Source organism: Rhinolophus hipposideros (assembly GCF_964194185.1).
Source record: "Rhinolophus hipposideros genome assembly, chromosome: 9".
NCBI classification, from domain to species: domain Eukaryota; kingdom Metazoa; phylum Chordata; class Mammalia; order Chiroptera; family Rhinolophidae; genus Rhinolophus; species Rhinolophus hipposideros.
This window is the reverse complement of record NC_138055.1, coordinates 32,803,514-32,825,888: the sequence shown is the minus strand read 5'-3', so window position 1 is coordinate 32,825,888 and position 22,375 is coordinate 32,803,514.

The window sequence follows — 22,375 nt, the reverse complement described above, 5'->3', positions numbered from 1 at the left end:
ATTTTATCTATGGTGAGGCTGATGACTGAACTAAGGTTTAGTACATAGTTAAAAGAGAAAATGCCTAGAGAAATTTTTCAGAGCCATAGCAATGATATTTCAAATAATTTCAGAGTTTCCTAGAGGCGAGGCCAAATATTAAGAGTATGGCACAGGCCAGACTACATAAATCAAATTATTCTTTCCATTTAGGACTGTAGTCATAGTACTTGTTGCATAACAAAGAAACTCTCTTAAATGTACTCGTAGGTAAATAGACAGATATGAACTCAAGTAGGACTTAAGTGGTGTAAGAAAGACCTTTGCTCATCCTTTGGTTTGTCTCTAATGCCCAAATAGTATCGTTAGAGTGTATCAGAAGACAAGCAGTTAAACCAAGTGTTAGGGCAGAATGCCTTTGAGAATCTGATAAAAATAATGAACTTGTTCCTGCAAAAATAAAGATAAGAAAATTTGGCAAATTTGCAGGAGGTTTTTGAGTTGTATGAAACTCTACGAGCTATATCTACAGAACTACAATGATTAAGGGACCTCATATTAAGAATCCGCCCCCCCCAAAAAAAAGGTATTTTCCCCCAGTAAGAAGCAAATGTCATTGAATGAAGTAACTTCAAACTGTTTGAATGATTGACATTTATTGATTTATTCTCTTTCAACAAATTCTTATTCAGCACCTACCCTCACACAAAGCACTGTGCAAAATGCCACATACTCCTAGATGATCTTAGCAGAACCTCACCATTCAAAAGAAGGTTTGGATAAAGGACAGCATTTTGCTTTATAGGAATAGTGCTATTGCAACCAAAGGGGTTTGTTCTTTATTGTGTTCTGCTCAAGTTTAAATTTTTATATTTATTTTTTAAAGGAAAGATTTCTGCAAGTCCAGAACATGTTAACTTTTATTTTTGCAATTTAGGGTAAGTGTCTGCAAAAACCCCACTGACTCAGTAGAGAGACCATTATTATCAGTTACCCATTCCAAAGCATAGATTCAAATCATATACATATTGCCTCTGCCTATGCAATGGGACCAAAGGGCAATCAGGAATGTGACTCCAGAGCCCCACTTAGACACCTGCCTTCCGCTGCTGCAGTGCAGGCAGGTTTAGCAGCAATGCCCCTAAATGAAGGGACTGAAACAGCTGCCAAATCCCAGCAGAATGCAAAACACAATCCTAACACTTAGCATTAAGACCCTTCAGCTGGAATTCCCAAAACTCCTTCAGCTAATTCTTCTACCTTGTCTTTGGACATTGAATTATAAGATAAAAAGGTTGTGTTTTTTTTTCAGGTTGGTGGATTTGAAGCCTGCCTCCACCTTCCTAGTTTTGTGACTATAGAAAGGCAGTTAACATTTTTAAACCTAATTGGGTCCTTATCATGGAGGCTCTTGTGAAGACTAAATGAGATCTTCTTCTAAAGGATTTCGTGTGGTGCTGAACAAAGAGAAGAACTTTATAAAATGTTTATTCTTTTTATTACTATATGTTACCTGCCCTGATCCTCACGAACTCTGAAAGTTAATTGGATCTGGCCCAGAAAAAGTAAAACTTGCTCAAAGTCACATAAGCTAATAGTCAGGGAACCCCAATGGGAAAGTCAGTCTCCCAGTCCCTTGTCAGCAAGCATGCTAATAAATACAGCATGGGAGTATATAAACATGGATACAGGCAAAGGGTGCAAAACATTGCTGGTGCAATAACAAATAAGACCCAGTCTTTGTTTTCAGGATAGAACAGAGTGCAATTAGAGAAATCTCCAACACAGACATGTTTATGTACATGACAAGATTTTTCAGCAGTAAAAATAAAACTAGGGGATCTTCAGAGGAACACATGTGGGGGGTTGGGTCAGCAATGGTTTTCTACAAAAAAATGACACTTGATCTAGGTAAGCTGCAGTGAAAACATGTAAAGTGAGGACACCAAGATAGAATTAGTCTACCACTTATAAGCAATGAGACTTCGAATAAATTCCTTAATATTCCCTAAATTACTTTTTCTCATGTGGAAAATGGGAGTAACAACATTCACCTCATAAAATTGCTGTGAGAATTCAATAAAGTAATGTTTGTAAAATGCTTATCATTATATAATTCATTATCTAAACCAGGACACTTTTGAGAGTACGAGAGGACACTATTAAAAATTATACCAGGGTAGTGGCATAATCCTGGTCATCTGGTCACGCTACTTATCACCATACATAGCACACAGATGGCACTCAAGATATATCAGTTCTTTTATCTGTTCCTTGAAGGATGCATAGTAATTTCCCAGGCAGAGGAAAGGGGAAAAATATTTAACAAACAGAATGAACGCCATGAACAAAGAAGTCTAATATAAAACACTTGTAAAGTGGTGCATTTCATTCAGACAATCACAAAATTATAAAATATTATAGCTGGAAGGAATCAAGATGTCATTAAATCCAAACCATTCATTTTATAGATGAAGAAAATGACCATGTGAATGGTGAAATGACAGAGGTATCTACTTTCAGAGCCAGGATTAGGACCTAAATTTTCTGACTGATCACCACTATATCATCCCTCATCTCTAGGAAAGATTTCCCCTAAACCACAGTTGTCATAGAAATAATAGAAAAATCCATAATTTCTCTCAACAGCTTGTCTCATAGTTCTTAAATTCTTAGTGACTGAATCCAACCAATTGTACGTCCAACTAGTACTGTCTTCGGGGAAGATTAGTACAACTAGCAGCTATCTTGCCAAGGATGGGAGGAATTTTACTCTGCTACATGTAATTTATGGCAAAGTTAAGAAAGAACAAATAACTTAGTCCTCATTTATATAACATCTTTTCTTTGGATTTGGAGATATCATTCACAACAGACATGGAAAGGGTAAATACTTTAAGAACAGCGTTTCATAAATGATAATATTCTTCATATAAAGCTCATTCTTTCAATTGACAAAATAACTCCCTAGGGCTGAAGTTATCAATATTTTTCTGCACAGCATGAACGAACTAACTGGCACACACTCCCCTCTTTCATAGCGGTTCTCAAAAGGAAGTCGGGAATAGAAGAATCTCTGGGAGATATATATATAACTTTTTTCTCAAAAGTCCTCAGCTCATTCTGATACTCTCCTGACTCCCTCCCAACATTCCTCCAACCCCCTAAGCCATTTTTCATAGCTCTGGGACTGAGCTAAACAGAGAGAATGTCTCCATCTAGAAAATAAGTTGGATAGAGAGAGAGAAATTTCCATCCTTGTTTAGTTGCATTGTTGAGACCTTGCTCAGCAGTTTCCTTTCTAAAACTTTTCAGATGCATCCCTGAAGCAGAGTTAGTTACTCCGTCCTCTGAGATTGTCTGGCATTTGCATTCGCCTCTATTACAGCCCTTAGCCACACTCCCTATTATAATAATTACTCAGATCTCTCTGCTCAATAGACTGCTACTCAGATATATGTATGAAGCTTTATACTACCCTATAAACCCAGTAACAGCCTGACACATAGTAGGAGTTCAAATAGGAACATATTTGAACATAATCACCCACTGAGTGAATTACTTGGGGCACATAGGGAACAATCTATTAATACAGAATACTATCCATGAATTGTTTTTAGGACAGAGGAGATGCTCTATGTAAAAGCATTGTAAGTTCTTTTGGGAAAAGTTACTGTAAAACTACAAGGCATTATTCTCCTTTATTGTATTGCAAATCACTACAGTGCTTTCCTTAAATGATACTTAGTGGCCTGGAAAGCTAATGCCTCTCATTAAATGCCTGACTCCCAGAGAGTCACTTATGTCACGGGAAGCACTTGTGTGATTTTGTTGCATGAAGTCATTTTGTTTGAAAAAGTGGTACACACAAGAATTTTTTATCTTACCTAGCTCATTAGTTATAACCTTAGGGAAACGATAAAAAAAATTATTTTTGAAATGTTGAAAACCCTTCATGTGGGAGAAAAATGAGAGGGAAAAAAGCTAAGAGAATGTTTAAAAAGTAGGATGAAAGTGGGGTACTACCCAAATCAAGCCTATTAAATAACCACATGAAGCTTTTAGGCTCTCAAGTCCTGTTAGAACACATGATATTCAAGTAAAGTTTACTTAAATACACATATTTTGGCTTTCATAAACATGCTTTCTGATTTAAGGTAGGGAGAAGAAATTGCAAGATGTTGCAGACCAACAAAGTGATATGATGTAGACACAAGAGTTTAAATTTCACCTTGCATGATTTTTAACAAAACATCAAAAGATATCAGACATAGTAAAAAATTTATGTCCTACAGTTATTTTATTTTCTTTATGGTCAATTGAATGGAAATAGTAATTAATCTGTTGGTCTACTGATATTTACTTTTTTAAATCCTTCACAACTGTGTTGTGCAAAAATAAATAGCAAGCACACTACCCTGTACTATTAGTGGAGGTTTAAATCCAAAACTCTGTTCTTCATACTGCAAACATAGTTACTCACTTCACATGTTAGTAAAAGGATTTTAGTGTCAATCCACACCACAACCACCACCCTCAAAATTGAAAAATAAACCTGCAACATTTTCAATCTTTAATCAATTCACATACAAACATATTCATTTATCACTAAAGGCATTTGTTCCAAACTGTCTTTCAAGGTTTTATTAATTCCAAATGTACATTTTGAGATGTTCAAACTGAATTATAAACATTTAAGCACTATGCTGGTATGTTACTAATTTGTTATTAAAGGGATACCTTGGCAGTCTCCCATGTTATCAACGACTTCCAAACACAGATATTTTCAGCAAGCATTTATTGAGCCCGTATCATATGTAATGGGGCTATGAGCTGCTATAAAGAGCTATAAAACTTGATTTTTGCCTCCAGGAATTTCTATCATTTGTACACCTTACCAAAAGAAACGTGGGCAAAGGAATCAAAATACTTACAAATACTTAGGACAAACCTGTTTATCCTAAGAAGTTATCCTTCACTTTATGTTAACATATTTAACTTATATTCAGCCTTCCCATTGATAACACTATGAATTTGCATTTTTTTCCCTCTTTTTCAAACAGTTTTGTGATTGTCACATGAATACAGTTCCAGTGACCTCTGGCATACAAATTTCTACACACAATGAGGGACACTACAGAGAACTGAGTGTTGACACAAACATGTTCAGGCCGAAGAACATGTGTCAGATGTTCCATTGGCTGGAGAAAGATATTTTGCCTCTCAAGCTCTATATTTTTATGTTTAATTGAATAAACATTGTGGCACACCCACCACGTGCCCAATATATTAAGCACTGTAGATATAAAAATGAATAAAATATGTTCCCTGCCTTCAAGAAAATAAGAGGAGTTAGTAAGACAGCTAATGGAGAAAGGGGGCACAGATGCCAAACCCTGGCTCTAGCTGGGGCTGGCATTAATCGGGAACAAGCTGAATGACAGAGGATTTATTATTTATCTGGGGCTGGTCATTTCTCTGCCTTGGGATTCCTCAAACTGGAAGCTTCTTTGGATGAGACTGAAAGTAGAAGGCTCATCTTCAATTTTATTTTTCTTTTGTGAGTTCTATAGACCTTCAAATTCTTTTACTGCTACTTCATGCTAACTTCTGGCAGGAAGGGGAAACTGTCAGTGATGCAACATAGTTCCTCTATAATCCAGCAGGGGGAAAAATTGTTTCTGCTGTGGTGTAGTAATCCACCCTGCTCCCCTAGCACAGAATGGTGTGAGGAACAACTGAACATGTCAAAAGTTTTAAAGTGACAGTTATGAAAATGAAACTATATGGACTGATGAGAGAAGTCATTTTAGACAGTTATTATATTAGTCAGGGTTCTTCAAAGAAACAGAACCAATAGGATGTGGATTTATCCATGCCTGCACGCATACTCTGCAAGGTCCTGGCATACATTGATGAATAAAACATATTCCTTAACTTCTTTGAACCTATGGTGTATTAGAGAAAAGCCCCCTAAAGTTCAAAGACTAATATGAAAAGAAAAACAAGTATCTAATTACAATTTGATGTGATTTTCAGGAAATACACAAGTAAGGATTTTTCCTGAAATACATACGTTAATATGAGAGTGAACAAAGGAGAAGCAAATATAGGGGAGTGGAGAAGAGGGTCAGACAAGGCTTCCCTAAGGAAGTAACATACAGGCTGAAACCTTAGGCTTGAGAAGATTGTAGGCAGCATAATGGTAAGAAAGAGTATTTCTAGGAGGAGGAGCAGTGCAAAGGCCTTCAGGTAGGGAAGAGCAGGACAAGTACAAGGGAGTAAGAGTAGACGTGAAGCACAAAGTATGAGCAGGACCAGACAGGGTTCCATCGTGCAGTCTCGTTCAACCATAGTAACCTCAAAATATAGCCAAAACCCAAAAGATCTATATAAGCTAGAACATCTAAAAGTGATTTCCCCTCCATTCATTTAGGGGATTTAAATCATTTGGGAAAAACACGTATCTTAAATTATTAATTACATGCAACTTGTTTTCCTTTTATATTGAAGTTTCAGAGCTACAGAAATAATCTAATATATTTTGTAATTATTGAGAGCACATTTAAAAAACATTTTTAAACTAAATATTACTAAATATTTAAAACTAAATATTCCCTCTGTACTACTTATAGTATAAGCTTGTGGTTAAAACTTCTCACAAACCTTGAGAAAAGTAGAAAGAAGGTAACAGAAGCTTTGAAATTCAATAAAATGCATTTCAACAAAATACTAAAGGTTGAGTAAAATACAAAACACAGAAATTAAGTGATACCAATGGACTAAACAATGGATTTTCTTTCCAAGATATCTGAAAATACATTTGAGTTTAATTTAAAATAAAAAACATTACTTTTTCCACTTTAATATCACAGTTTAAGTAAAAAGAAATGAATCTGCAGAGATAATTATAAGCTAATATAAAATACCTGTGAAATATTTGGGGAGTCACAGACTACAGCGTCAGTAAGAATATGTGAGGGATTTGGGGACATGGCAACTTGAGGATTCTACATACAAATTTATGGGTAAAGGACTAAACAATGATGCTGTCAGAGACAACTTAGTGCACTGGTCACGAGCTCAAATGATCGCGAATTCAGTGGCAGATCCTTAGAAAAGATAGGATGCCCGATTCCTAAGCCTTCTTTCTAATTGTAATGTTTGCTTTCTGCTTTTTTCTTTTATCTGTCTCTGAGAATCTAAGAGCCAGAGCACTGTATTTTAATAAGTAATTTGTTGTTATTTATTCTCTATTATTTATTCATCTCTTGGATGTGAATATTACCATGTTTCTATTTGGACATTGAGAATAGAATTGTACCATATGAGTCAACATTTGCAAAATATATTGAAATCCTAAAACCAGGACTGTGGAGTGACAGTTACAATTTTTCACCAGAAAATGACCTCCAAGGTCTCTGTGAGTCCTGAGATGCTATGATATGCTCCATTTGTTGTACATCCATCATAACCCAGGGGCTAAGGTCAAGGCTGCAATAGCAGGAAGCACTGGTCTAGGTCAGACAATAAATGGTGGGAAAGGAATGTGCTCTCAGCATCTTACATTAACAGTCAATAAAATTCAACATATATCTTATGAATGGATAATAAATTTTTTTAATTAATTTTAAAACTCAAAATGGAAATGGGACAGGGCAGGGGAAAACCAATTTAGCAGCTAATCCTAACTTTCAAGGAACCATAAAAAAAGGAGAGAAACAAGTTTCAGTTTTTTGTTTTCTATGAAAGGAAGTTAAATAGCCACATTTCCTCCAAATCAGGAACAGATTTGAGCAGCCACAATTTGCCAGGATGAGTGGGCTACCTAAATTACCTAATTGGATGAGGGTCATTTACTCGTAGTAACTGATATTGCTTTAACTGCGCTTAATTTTCCAACCAAAACAAATCAATCCACAAAACCTTTCAGTGGTCTTAAATGATGATAGTATTGTTTGCCCTTAACACATTATTTCTTTAGCATTTGAAAATGTTACCAAAGATTTTCTTCATTTTTAGGTGGTTTTTTTTTTCTTTTTCAACATACAAATACTCTAAGCCAGACAACACAAGTGGGGGGAAAAAAGGAAAATTTTACATAGCATTAAAAATATACAAAAGATATTTTAAGGCCTTTAATATTCTAAATTAATCAATAGCAACAGAGTTGGAAAGAAAAAAATGTCATAACAAAATTTCAAAGCAGCAGCCCACAGGAATCTACAAAAAAACTTCTGGAGCTAATAAACAAATTCAGCAAAGTTTCAGGGTATGAGATAAACCAAGAAAAATCAGCTGTGTTCCTCTACACAAGCAATGAACAATCTGAAGAATAAATGAAGAAAACAAATCCATTTACAAAATATAATGATTAGGATGACAAGTTGTTTTGAAGGCAGAGTGCTTGAGCTCAAGGCCCAACTGCCACTACTAATCGGGGTCTCATGCAAATTACTTAACCACTCTGTGCCTCATCTGTAAAAATGAAAATAAACCACAACTTGCTTCACAGGGTTTTTGTGAGAATAAATTGGTTAATTCACGTAAATTGCTTGAAACAGTCACCTGACACATAGCAAGCTCTCAATAAATGTCACAGATATAAAATAAATTTAACAATGAACAAGCACGAGGAAGTATAATTAGAAAGCCTTTAAGTCTGAATTATTCATCAATGCTTATGGAGTTGAATTTGTGTATTTGGAGGAATTCGTTTTATTTTCATTATTTAGCTGTGTGGCTTCACACTATGAGACCACAGTGAAGAGTGGCAAAAGCACCTCAACGTAGATGATCAGGCAAAAACCACTAGGTACTCTTACAGGATGCTCTAATGAGCAACTAGTCTTCTCTGAAACCTGACTTTGTCTCATCTTTTCTGCATCTATTCAATCATCAGGTCCTTCCCATTCCACTTCCTCCTTACTCTCACTACTCTGGTTCAAGTTCTCACAGTCTTTCATGTGGAATATTGCCACAGCCTCCAAACGTGTCTCCCTTTCTTCCATCTCATAATCCTCAAATGTTCCTTCCACATATCAACCAGGGATGATCTCTGTCTACACCATTTCCCTGATTACATGTGTCAAAGACTTTACCACAGCATTCCAAGGCTTCTGTTCTAGATCTCTGCCGTCCACTCCCGCCTCCATTATATCACCAATTAGTTTTCAAGAAAGGGCTTGCAGTGCACTGTGCTCTTCTTGCTAGTTCTCCCTCCATTACCTTTGTTTATGCCATCCCCCTTCCAAGGAGTACCCTTTCTCATACTCTCACTCTATTTAGAGGGCCCACACCTCATCATTCTTTAAGATTTATATCAAGAGCCACCTTCTCCAGAACAACCCATCCAAACTCTCCCAAAATGACTCTCAGGTTTTAAAATAACACCCTCAAATATCTCCCCACCAGCCTGTGATTTCCTTGGAAATAGAACTTGCTTATTTATATTTGTATCCTCCATGGCCTGCAGATACGATAAGCAGAAGGGACCTTGAAAGAACCAACATACCACATTGGCTAAATATAAATGGACCACTATTCAAAACCCATCTAGTACTACCACTCCTAACTCTGTCACTTTCCATATGACACTGGGTAACTACTCCTTAGTATCCTCACCCATGAAAGTAAACTATTACTACCTACCCCACTGTTTTTAACATTAAGAGAGAAATAGAGATGTCACAGAAATGGCAGTGTAAGGAGTGCTTCTTGAAATCTCCCATGAAAGATGCAACAAACTGAACAGCTATAATTCAACAAACAACTCCCTGCACAGCACACAGAAAGAGCTAAGAGACTCAAAAATCAAATCACCTGAAGGTGGGAAAATTGGGTGAATGGAGGATGAGGGAAGAGGGAATTGCAGAGACACAGGCCACAGGACACAGGCCGGAGCTCACTGCAGTCTGGAGCAGTTGCAGAGAGGAAAGAATCTAGGCTGTGAGTGCACCCTCTATGCCCACAGTCCTGCCTGAGGGATGAGCATATAATATCACTAAATCCAGAGCTCACGGCAGAGACCTTGGCTCAAAGACTGAATATAGAAGGGTGAGAACAGTGGTTTAAGCCCTCATTGCCAGGCAGAAAACAGACACAGAGCCTGGCCTACTCCCTTCCACCCTCCCAGAGCTTTCCCCACCCACACACTCCCAGGATTAGAAGCAGACTCCAGAAGAAATGGTAGCAGTACCAGATTAAAGAACAGAATATTTACAACCCTGAGAACTTCAGACCCACAGCCACAGACTCACAATGCAATTAATTCTGGAGAAAGGGAAGGAACTATAGGGGCATGACAACTGTGGACTGCTAGGTGTCATTGCTCAGAGCCACCTCTCACAGCCCACCCCAGCCCACCTTTCTGGGCATATCCCTGCAGGGACAACCAGAGCACTGAGATACATATGCTCTGCGTTGGGCTGCAGGGGCAGCATTGGAGCTTCAGAAGCTCAGATCTCCATCGCCCTCCACATCCACCGAAGAGATGGTACTCTGAGACTCAGGTGACCTGCTCACAGAGAAGAAGCCCACCATCCAGTGGACTCCGTCCCCTTGTCCCCAATCGCATGAGAACCCGGGAAAGTGCAAGAGAAAATATAATGCTACAATGTGAGAGAGAACAAAAAGCTGCAGTGGGAGAGAAAATAAAACATTCTACAAACACCTACTGGAAAGCAAAAGAAAGACCTCTTCATAGCAACTTGCTGCAGCACCCACTCTTGTAGATGCCCAGGAAGAGAAATAATAATTCATTAAATGCCATGAATAACCAAGGTAAGAAGGCAGCTCAGAAAGAAAATTAAAAGTCTCCAGAAAATGAACTTAAAGACATGGAAATACTTGACTTAAATGACAAGAAATTTCAGATTGCAGTTCTGAAAAAACTCAATGAGATGCAAGAAAATACAGAGAGGCAGTGTAATGTACTCAGAAATACAATCAAAGAACAAAATGAACATTTTACCAAAGAGACTGAAATTTTTAAAAAGAACCAAATAGAAATTCTGGAGATTAAGAATTCAATTAAAGAAATGAAGAATGAAATAGCCAGCTTAGGTAATAAAGCTGACCAGATGAAGGAAATAATTAGTGACATCAAAGATTGAAATCTGGAAATAACAGTTGGAAGAAGAGAGACTTGAGATTTAAAAGAAGTGAAAGAACTCTACACGAACTTCCTGACTCCATCAGAAAGAGCAACATACCAATAATGAGCATACCAGAAAAAGAAGAAAGGGAGAAAGGAACAGAGAGTATATTCAAACAAATAGTCAACGCGAACTTCCCAATCTTGTGAAAATAACTGGATCCTCGAATCCAAGAAGCAAATAGCACACCTAATTACCTCAATCCCAACAGGCCTTTTTCAAGGCACTTGGAATTGAAGCTGTCAACAATTAATGACAAAGAAAGAATTCTCATGGCAGCCAGGGAAAAGAAGACGGTAGCCTACAAAGGAATACCCATTAGATTATCATCAAATTTTTCAGCAGAAACGCTACAATTCAGGAGGGAGTGGAATCAAATATTCAAACTACTGAAAAAGTAAAATTATGAGCCAAGAATAATATATCCAGCAAAGATATCCTTTAAATATGAAGGAGGAATAAAGACTTTTCCAGACATATAGAAGCTGAGGAAATTTTCTAACACACGACCTGCATTACAAGAAATACTGAAGGAGGCTATTCGACCTGAAAAAAACGCAAAAGAATACAAAACCACGGGTACTAATACAAACAGACAGACAGAAGAAGGAAATGGCAACCCCTACAAAATTAGGGCACCATACATTTAAGCATAACACACAGGGCGAAGAAGCAAAACATTAAAAAGAAAAAAAGGGAAAAAGACAACTTGCCACTGCAACTCAGAAATCAACTCACAACATAAGTGGGGTAAGTTACGACAACAGAAAAATAAAAGGGGAGAGGATAAAGGTCGGAACCTACAAAGGGGAATGGAGATAAGAAGCATGCTCAAGAAAAAAGATTACTGTAATTATGAAACTTTCTTTTACAAAAATTTAATGGACCACTCAAAAAAAATCTAGAACTGAAATATATAACATAAAAAAAGAAGAAACAGAGGGAAAAATCATAGAATATCACCACATTGAAATAATAGACAGCAACCAAAGGCAAAGAAACAATGGAGACACCGGGCCACCAGAAAACAAGTTAGAATAATAGGAAATCCTTATTTACCAATAATCACCCTAAATGTAAATGGACTGACTCACCAATAAAAAGGCACAGAGTAGCAGATTGGATTGAAAAACAAAATCCAACCATATGTTGACTCCAAGAGACGTATCTGAGCTACAAGGACAAATATAGATTCAAAGTGAAAGGGTGGAAATTGCAATTCCAAGCAAATGGTATTCAGAGAAAAGCAGGTGTGTTCATACTGATATCAGGTGAAACAGACTTCAGGATAAAAAAGGTAACAAGAGACAAAGGTGGACATTTTATAATGATAAAGGGAACTATACAACAAGAAGACATAACAGTCATCAATATTGATGCTCCCAATCAAGGAGCGAGAAATATACAAAGTCACTACTAACAGAACTAAAAGGAGAAATTGACCAAAACACAACTATAGTAGAGGACCTAAATACATCCTTGATAGCTATGGACAGATCATTCAAACAGAAAACAAACAACCAATTAGCAGCCTTAAATAACATGTTAGATGAAATGGACATAATTGACATTTATAGAGCACGTCTTCCTAGAACATCAGACTATACATTCTTTTCAAATGTACATGGAACATTCTCAAAGATAGATGATATATTGGGACATAAAACTAGCCTCAGCATATTTAAGAAGATTGAAATCATACCAAGCATATTCTCCAATCACATCGCTTTGAAACTGGATTACCAACTGCAAAAGAAAGCAGAAAAAACCACAAATATGTGGAGATTAAACAACACACTTTTAAAGAATGACTGGGTTAAAGAAGAAATAAGAGGAGAGATTAAAAGATACATAGAAATAAATGAGAAGGAAAACACATCCTATCAAAATTATTGTGATGCAGCGAAAGCAGTAATAAGAGGGAAATTTATATCACTACCGGTCTATTTCAAGAAAGAAGAAAAATCCCAGATGAACAACCTCACATTACACCTTACAAAACTAGAAAAAGAACAAATGAAACCCAAAGTCAGCAGAAAAAAGGAAATAATAAAAACCAGAGCAGAACTCAATGAAACAGAGGACAAAAAAAACACTAGAAAAAATTAATGCAATAAAGAGCTGGTTCTTTGAAAAGATTAATAAAATTGACAAACCCTTGGCTAGACTCACTAAGAAAACAAGAAAAAAGACACAAATAAATAAAATCAGAAATGAAAAAGGAGAAGTTACCACGGATACCACAGAAATACAAAGGATCATCCAAGAATACTCAGGACTACACGCCACCAAATTCAATAACCTAGAAGAAATGGACAAGTTCTTAGAAACATATAGTCTTCCTAGACTGAATGACAAAGAAATAGAAAACCTAAATACACCGATCAACAGTAAGGAAATTGAATCAATCATCCAAAACTTTCCCAAAAGCAAAAGTCCAGGACCAGATATCGTCACTAGTGAATCGTACCAAACATTCAAAGAGGATCTAACACCTCCTCAAACTCTTCAAAAAAATTTGGAAGAGACAATACTCCCTAACTCATTTTATTAGGCCAACATTACCCTGATACCAAAACCTAATAAGGATAACACAAAAAAAAGGAAATTACAGACCAATATCTCTGATGAATACAGATGCAAAAATCCTAAACAAAATTTTAGCAAATCAAATACAACAATGCATTAAAAAGATTATACATCACGATCAAGGGGGGTTCATCCCAGGGGCACAAGAATGTTTCAACATACACAAATTGATCAATGTGATACATCACATAAACAAAATAAAAGACAAAAATCATATGATTATATCAATAGATGCAGAAAAAGCATTTGACAAGACACTACATCCATTTATGATTAAAACACTTAATAAAATGGGTATAGAAGGAAAATACCTTAACATAATAAAGGCCATATATGACAAACCTTCAGCTAATCTCATAATTAAGAGTGAAAAACTGAAGCCTTTTCCTCTACATTCAGGAACAAGACAGGGTTGTCCTCTATCACCACTGCTATTCAAGATAATATTGGAAGTCCTATCCAGAGCAATCAGGCAAGAGAAAGAAATAAAAGGCATCCAAATTGCGAATGAAGAAGTTAAATTATCACTCTTTGCAGAGGACATGATGCTTTATATAGAAAACCCTATAGACGCCACCAAAAAGCTATTAGAAACAATAAATGAATACAGTAATGTTGCCGGCTACAAAATCAACATACAAAAATCCATTGCATTCCTATATACTAACAATGAAATCTCAGAAAAAGAAATTTTTAAAAAAACAATTCCTCTTGTAATTGCAAAAAAAAAAGAATAAAATACCTAGGAATAAACTTAACCAAGGATGTGAATTACCTATACACTGAAAACTATAAAATATTTTTTAAAGAAATTGAAGAAGACATAAAATTGAAAGGCATTCCGTGTTCATGGATTGGAAGAATCAACATAGTTAAAATGGCCATATTACCCACAGAAATACAGATTTAAATGCAATCCCCATCAAAATCCCAAGGGCATTTTTTAAAAAAATAGAACAAAAAATCATCAGATTTGTATGGAACTACAAAAGACCCTGATAGCCAAAGCAATCCTAAGAAAAAAGAACAATGCAGGAGGTATTATTCTCCATGACTTCAGCTTGTAGTACAGGCAACAACATAATCAAATCAAACATAATCAAAACAGCACAGTATTGGCAGAAAAAACTGACACACAGACCAATGCAATAGAATTGAGAACCTGGAAATAAACCCACAGAAATATGGACAGATAACTTTTGACAAAGGAGCCAAAAACATACAATGGAGAAAAGACAGCCTCTTCAATAAATGGTGCTGGGAGAATTGTCAAACCACATGCAAAAGAATGAACCTAGACTGCTCTCTGTCACCGTGTACCAAAATCAACTCAAAATGGATCAAAGACATAAACACAAGACGTGAAACAATAAACTGCATAGAAGAAAACATAGGTACTAAACTTATGGACTTTGGGTTCACAGAGGATTTTATGAATTTGACCTCAAAGGCAAGGGAAGTAAAAGCTAAAATAAATGAATGGGACTATATCAAACTAAAAAGCTTCTGCACAGCAAAAGAAACCACCCACAAAATAAAGAGACAACCAACCGAATGGGAGAAGATATTTGCAAACAACATCTCCGATGTGGGGATACATAGATAATTGATTGATAGATAGATAGATAGATAGATAGATAGATAGATAGATAGATAGATGATAGATAGATAGATAGATAGATAGATAGATAGATAGATAGATAGAGCCACAGAACTTCAAGTGATACCTGAGATGATCTCCTACCCTCATACAGTTACGTAGTTGCCAGCTACAAAGGTTGTCTTCATCAACTTTCCTCCATTGCAATCTACCAACTTTTAAACCACTCTATTTCTCTTCTACATTTAATTAATCAAATATTCACTGAAGGCCTAACAGTATAAAACACCTGTGTGTTCTCTATAACTCATTTTGGTCAGTACTCTCAGAATATGATTCTGGTTTCCTCATCGTTTATTTAAGATGTGGCGACTCAAAATAGATGCAATATTTTAATTAAGGCTTTTTCACTAAGCATCTAGATTTAGAAAATCAAGACTTCTGTACACTAAAGAATCAAGTTTCCTTCCACCAAAACATCATTATACTATTTATCAAGCACATGTTGAAATGGATTCTTCAGATTAATTTATTTTACCATTACACCTGAATAATACTACCTTGGTGCTTAATGCTTGGGTTGTTTGGGTTTTTTTTTTCTACAGAACACCTTCCCCTAATTCTAAAAAACCATTTTTTTTCATTTTCACAATTATTTTGAATTTCAAATATTTTAATCATATTAAATAGCTTTCGTGGTGTAAAGTTTATTTTAAAAAATCACCTTGATCCCTTTTTCTCAGACAGCTAATTTAAATACTTAAAAGAATATGTTCTAAGCCAAGCTCTGTGAGCCACCACTTCAAACATCTTAGGCTTTTTATTAGTAAACCACTGTTGAGAATGTTTTGAATACACACCACTAAGTCAACCCATCTATAGTCACAAGAGTATAAAAAGACCGGAGTTGTATCCTACACCTCATACCTGAAAGCTTTATAACCTTCAGAAAATGTACTTAATATACATAGTCTTTAGTATACCTTCATTTCAGGATAATAGTGAGGAATAAATAAGACTGTATATGAGAGAATATACATATATTGAATGAGCTCAAGAAACCCTTACTAAATATAAATCTACTATAGATAGCATAGTATTTTTCCCAACTTCAATAACCACAAAGCTATATAATATGGGAAAGTTAAATTAGAGAAAATAGTTATCTCCGTGCTTTTTTTGATTATGGGAGCAAGAAATGCACAGCATAGCATCAAATTTGTACTCTCTTTTGATCATTCCTATTACCCAATAAATATGTAATAACTCCCATGTCCCTCCATCTATTGCCTCATTTACTATGTATCTATCAGTAATTAAATGTAAATGGATTAAATGCTCCAATCAAAAGATATAGGGTAGCTGAATAAATAAGAAAACAAGACCCATATATATGCTGTCTACAAGAAACCCACTTCAGATCAAATGACACACACAGATTGAAAGTAAAGAGATGGGAAAAGATATTTCATGCAAATGGAAATGAAATTTTAAAAAGCTGAGGTACCAATACTTACATCAGACAAAACAGACTTAAAAACAAAGGCTATAATAAAAGACAAAGAGGGACATTACATAACAATAAAGGGATCAACTGAACATGAAGATCTAACCCTTGTAAACACTTATGCACTCCACATAGGAGCACTTACATATATAAAGCAAATATTCACCTACATAGAGGAAAAGACCAACAGTAATACAATCAAAATAGGGGACTCTTAACACCCCATTGACACCAATGAACAGATCTATCAGACAGAAAATCAATAAGAAAACAGTGACCTTCAATAACACACAAGACCAGACGGATTTAATTGATATTTTATAGCATTTTGTCCCAAAGCAGCAGAATACACATTCTTTTTAAGTGCACATGGAACATTTTCCAAGAGAGACCACATGTTAGTCCACAAAACAAGTCCCAATAAATTAAAGAAAATTGAAATCACATCAAGCATATTCTCTGACCATGGTGGTATGAAACCAGAAGCCAATTACAAGGGAAAAAAAACTGAAAACACACACAGATACATGGAGGTTAAATAACATGCTACTAAAAATGAATGGGTCAACAACAAGATCAAAAAAGAAATCAAAAGATATCTTGAGACAAATGAAAATGAAATACCACCTTACACCTGTCAGGATGGCTATCATTAATAAATCAACAAACAAGTGTTGGCAAGGATACGGAAAAAAGGGAATTCTCGTACACTGTTAGTGGGATTGCAAATTGGTGCAGCCACTATGGAATAAGACTTTTGAGGTTCTTCAAAAACTTAAAAATAGAACTACTTTATGCCCCAACAATTCTGCTCCTGGGTATTTATCTAAACAAATCCAAAACACTACCATGTTGCCCGGAAAATAAGACCTAGCCAGACAATCAGCTCTAATGTGTCTTTTGGAGCAAAAATTAATATAAGACCCAGTCTTATATTTCACTTATTTTACTGTAATATGAGACCAGGTAATATAATATTGGATCTTATTAATTTTTGCTCCAAAAGATGCATTAGAGCTGATTGCCCAGCTAGGTCTTATTTTCAGGGAAACAGTAATTTGGAAAGATATATGCACCACTATATTCACTGCAGCACTATTTATAATAGCCAAAATATGGAAGCAACCCAAGTGCCCATCAATAAACAACTAGATAAAGAAGACATAGTACATATACAATGGAATATCACTTGGCAAAATAAGTCAGACAGAAAAAGTTGAGAACCATATGATTTCACTGATATGTTGGCTATAAAACTGAAAACAACAAAGGAACAAGACAAGCAGAGAAACAAAAGCTCATAGACACAGACACAGACAATAGTTTAGTGGTTACCAGAGGGTAAGAGGGGTGGGGGTTGGTAGATGAGAGTAAAAGGGATCAAATATATGGTGATAGAAGGAGAACTGCTTTTAGGTGGTGAACACACAATATAATACATAGATGATGTATTACAGAATTGTATACCTGAAACCTATGTAACTTTACTAATCATTGTCACCCCCAATAAACTTTAATTAAAAAAAAAAAGAAAAGAAAATGAAGAGTTGGAGGGCTAGACTAGAAGCAAGAATAGACAATAAGTAGTATCCATACAATGTTTTTTATTTCTAGTCAGAATATCTAATTCATGAAATATCATAGATTTACAAATAATGTCAAATAATTGGAACATTTTTATTTTTAAATGAAATTTCAGTCCTAGCTTATTTTTATAATTGCAATAAAAATTTTATTAGATGTAGAATCAGACCAAAATCTTGAAGATTTCTTATGCCTTTCTTTCCTGTTGATTTCCACAAGTTTTCTTTTAATTATTTTAGTTTTTAAGTTAAGTTCTTAGTTCATTTTATTGCTTCAGAGAGTTTTATGCAAAAAAAGCCAGAAACCCTGAGGTTGGTAGACAACTTTTAAAATTATACAAAAATGCGTGAGAAAAAATTATGATATGAACATGCACATAGTCAATGGAATAGAATAATACAAAGTCCAAAAATAGGCCTAAATACATACAGTATTTCAAATCCGTGAGGAAAAGACAGTATTTTAAAATATATGGTGCTGTGACAGTGAATCATCATCTGCTAAAAGATAAAGTTGGATTCAAAGAACCATAAATTTAAATATAAAAAAATAAAACCATAAAATTATTAGAAGAAAACACAAATTCCGCTATTAATTTCAGACAGGGAAAGGCCTTTCTAACCAGCAATCAACCCAGAAGCCATAAAAAAAAGATTGACAAATTTATTATAGAAAAAGTAAAAAATTTCTACTAGATACTTTAAGTAAAAACAAACTATAAGCAACAAATGCATTTTTCACTTCACCCAGCAATCTCAATTCTAGAAACTTACCCTACAGATAAACTCTCTACATGATAGATGACATGCATCCAATGTTATTCACTACAGCATTCTCTGTAGCTGGAAAAAAAAAAGGGAGGGGGGGAGGAACCCAAATGTGTATCTATCTATACGAAACTGGTTACATAAACAACAATCTATCCAGTTATTTCTAGATACTGGTATAGAAAGATGTCCAGGATACATTAAGAAAAACAAAGCAAGTGCATAAGAAAGAGATAAGCAAGAACATGTGTTAATCTTCTCTTGTATTTGTATATTGAAAAGATAAATAAGAAATTAATAATAAAAGATGGGGCAAGTATGTACAAATGAAGTGGTCAAAAACAAGTAAGAGTGAGAATTTTCGACGTTACCATTTTAATATTGCTTATTTTAACCATATAAATATATCACCTATTGAAAAAATTTAAAGCTAAAGTGTCAATGGGCAAATAAAATAATTACCAAATTTTAAAAACTGTAAATAAGAATTGGCATAAAAAAAAAAGAACTGAGAACTCTTTTTAAAAATGGCATTAGATGAAAGACCCAGTGGATTTTGTATTTCACATTCTTCCAATTTCTCCCTATGACTTGACTGTTTTTACAATGGCAGCTTCCTTGGAAGTATATTCCATACCGTTTCACCTGACCAGCCAGCAAAGAGACTGATTAATAAAGTTAAGGGCTTTTAACATAGGAAGAGTAGGAGTTTAAAAGCTGATGTGAGCATGTTGTTTTCATACCTAACAATTTACCTAAGCACATAGTATGGTATTTTCCTTGGTATTTTCTTTTTAAAGATATACATCAGTATTATTTTCATTCCATATCTATACAGCAACAGTATGCTTTATACAAGTACCAAAAGAACCAGAGGAAATGGGCTTGAATCAAGAGCAGTCAACAAAATAAAGTAGAACTGCAACTGTTTTAAGAACAGATGTATAGATTCAATTTCAACAATATTAATGTGTCAAAACAGGTACCTGAAGCCAATCTACCTTCCCTACGAAAGAAATGGAGAATGCTTTCTCCCTTGGGAAACCATTCCCACCAAACCACATCAACTGATAGCAACACATCCACCAAATCTACCAGCACTAAGAAATGAAAGACAAACACAGGAGACATTCAGAAACAATCAAGCATTTGGGAAAAATAAGAAGGAGTGACTAAGTTGATTCTGACCATATTTAAAATGTTGAAGTAGACAAACCAGGGAATAAAGAAGTAGAAAGCACCACATACTAGAAAAGTAATATTGAGAGCACCTTAAGATATAGAATATTTTCCGAAATTCTTATCCAGATCACAAAAGATAATACCATATTGCATTTTCAAATTCACAGAACTGTTCATTAAGAATATAGATTCCTAGAGACGAAAAAAAATGGCGGCGTGAGGTGAGGCTCTGTAACGCTCCCCTGGAATTTACAACGAATCGGACAACAATAACTCCACAAAAAACTCCTTGCACAGCAGACAGGCAAGACGAAGAGGCCGACTACTGAATTCACCTCCAGGTGGGTGAATCGCCCGAGCGGGGGAGGAGGGAGAGGAGAAGTGCGGAGACGGAGCCGCGCGGGCTCAGGACACAGACCTAGCTCAGTGCTCAGAGCCCGCTGCTCCTGGATCTCCTGCAGCTGCGGGAGAGGGAAGGACTCGGACTGCTAGGGCTCCGCTTACGGCCCACAGGGCTGAGGGGGCAGCATACAAAACCGCTGAACGCAACGCTCGCTCACAGCAGACCTCGGAGCAAAGACTGAGGGAAGAGGGCTGAAATCAGTGGTTTAAGCCCTCACTGCCGAGCTGAGAACGGAAGCCTTAGGCACGGAGACTAGCCGCCCCCTCCCTACCCTCCCAGAGCTCGCCCCGCCCCCACCTGCCCGATGCTAGAAGCGATAAAGTAGCAGTGTCGGATCAAAGGACAGAATATTTGCTGCTCTGAGAACTGTGGACTGCAGACACAGATTCGCAGCTCAACTAGTTCCGGCAAAGGGGAGGGAGCTGTGGAAGCAGGACTGGCTGTGGTGGTGGTCGCTGCCATTGCTCTGGGCCACCTCTCACAACTCACCCCGCCCCTGGCCCCACCTATCTGGGCGGATCCCTGCAGGAGTAAACAGAACTGCTGAAACAAAGGGGCTCTGAATCTGGTGCAGAAAGAGCTTTGGAACTCCAAAAGCTCTTCGCATACCTATCAACCTGTTGCAGAAGACACTCCTGTAGATGTCTAGGAAGAGAAATAGTAAATCAGTGATTGCCATGAATAACCAAGGCAACAAGATAGCTCAGAAAGAAAGTGAAAAGTCTCCAGAAAAGGAACTTAGAGATATGGACCTTTGTGATTTAAATGACAGAGAATTCAAGATCGCAATTCTGAAAAAACTGAACGAGATGCAAGAAAACACAGAAAGGCAGTTTAATGAACTCAGAAACACAATCAAAGAACACCATGAGCATTTTACAAAAGAGATTGAAATCTTGAAAAAGAACCAAATAGAATTTCTGGAGATTAAGAACTCAATAGAAGAAATTAACAATAAAATATCCAGCTTAGGTAGTAGAGTTGACCAGATGGAGGAAAGAATTAGTGACATCGAAGATAGGAACCTGGAATTTACACAGAGGGAAGAAGAAAGAGACTTGAGACTTAAAAGAAATGAAAGAACTCTACAAGAACTTTCTGACTCCATCAGAAAGAGCAATATAAGAATAATGGGTATACCAGAAGGAGAAGAAAGAGGGAAGGGAACAGAGAATATATTCAAACAAATTGTCGATGAGAACTTCCCAAACTTGTGGACAGAACTGGATCCTCGAATCCAAGAAGCAAATAGAACACCTAATTACCTCAATCCCAACAGGCCTTCACCAAGGCACATTGTATTGAAGCTGTCTAAAATCAATGATAAAGAAAGAATCCTCAAGGCAGCCAGGGAAAAGAAGACGGTAACTTACAAAGGAAAGCCCATTAGATTATCATCAGATTTTTCAGCAGAAACTCTACAAGCTAGGAGGGAATGGAACCAAATATTCAAACTATTGAAGGAGAGAAATCATGAGCCAAGAATAATATATCCAGCAAAGATCTCCTTTAGATATGAAGGAGGAATAAAGACCTTTCCAGACATCCAGAAGCTGAGGGAATTTTCTAATACACGACCTGCACTACAAGAAATACTAAAGGAAGCTA